Below are 1,427 nucleotides of genomic sequence, written 5' to 3' on the forward strand. Positions count from 1 at the left end.
CCACTCAGAATCTAAAATACTAATCTTAATAATTTTTGTTATAAAAGAAATGGAAGTAGTTTCCTTTATTTTAAATTACCACTAAATATGGTAGTATCATAGCGAATTGTACTATCACTTTATTTTATGTAATATAATAAATATATCATTTAAAATATTCTTTGGATATTATTGAATTCAATTTAACATGACTATAGAAAAATAACTTTTATGAATGAATGTATTTGAAATATATTAATTTAATACAATTTAAGTATTACTTTGATATATACAATCTTCAGATTAATTTTCTTCTCAATAATCATTTTAACTATCAAAATATACCTAATCTCAAAGTATAATTAGAAAAGAATAATAGTTAACATTTCTGAACATCGAATAATCATTATAAAAATTTTCAAACTAATATCTATTATGAAATCGATTTTCATTGTTGTAGCGAATACTCAAATTATTCCATAGTCAATAAGAACCACCTTTCTTAATATTATAACTAACTTACTTTCTTTTATATTTATTCTTTATGATTATAATCAGTGTTTGGCGAGTTCCTTATAAAAAGGAATTCGTTCCGTTCCTCGTTCTTTTTTTAAAAAAAGGAATTCGTTCTGTTCCTTGTTCCTTAAAAAAAAAAAAAAATAATAATAATTCGTTCCTTTGTCGTTTATTTGGAAAATGAACGAGTTCCTTTTTTAGTTCCAAATAAAATTAAAATTCTTTTTAATCATCAATGTATTTTTTTCGTATTATGCATACTTCTTTAATTTTTATTTATAATATATAACTACAAGTAGGTACATATTTTATATGTTTATGCAATATATTATTATATATTTTGAGATTTTCTTCAAAATTAAATTTGGCTAACGTATGTCGATTGTCATAACGTCTATACTTAATAACAATCACTAATTAGGAATATACATTATACACATTAAAAAAATATATCTTAATTTCAATTTTTACATACTTATTTGTGTAAATCATTGGAACTAGAAAGGAACAAACAATTTTGTTATTTTTCCTTTAAGAAAACAACTAGTTCATTTTCTCGTTCTTTTTTTATAAAAAGGAATTCGTTCCAGAAATCCGTTCTTTTTGGAACTTGTTCCTTCCAAACACTGATTATAATCAGTAATTACTGACGTATAATAACTTTTTGTGAAAGCATATGAATAGAAAAAAAAATAGTTTTACTTGTACATACAACTCTAATGTTTAATCTTTACACTTCTATGAGATTTTCTTTTTGTATAATGTTGGAACCTTTGAAGGACAAAAGTTTTCGGTTTTAAAAATTGTCTTTCAATTGCTATACAGTCGAATCCGCTTAATTGGGACACATCGGGCGGTGACCCATTTGTCCCCATTATCCCGACTGTCCCGATTAACCGAAGAATTTTACATATAATACATTCATTCGGATC

At 24.3% G+C, this 1,427-nt stretch overlaps 1 protein-coding gene across 4 annotated transcripts in view; it reads left to right on the plus strand.

The window, feature by feature from the left end:
* Arfgap2 (ADP-ribosylation factor GTPase activating protein 2) overlaps nt 1-1,427 on the plus strand; it is a 15,152-nt gene that overhangs the window by 12,575 nt on the left and 1,150 nt on the right. The window lies entirely within an intron of this gene.

The sequence above is a fragment of the Acyrthosiphon pisum genome, chromosome A3 (assembly GCF_005508785.2).
Source record: "Acyrthosiphon pisum isolate AL4f chromosome A3, pea_aphid_22Mar2018_4r6ur, whole genome shotgun sequence".
NCBI classification, from domain to species: domain Eukaryota; kingdom Metazoa; phylum Arthropoda; class Insecta; order Hemiptera; family Aphididae; genus Acyrthosiphon; species Acyrthosiphon pisum.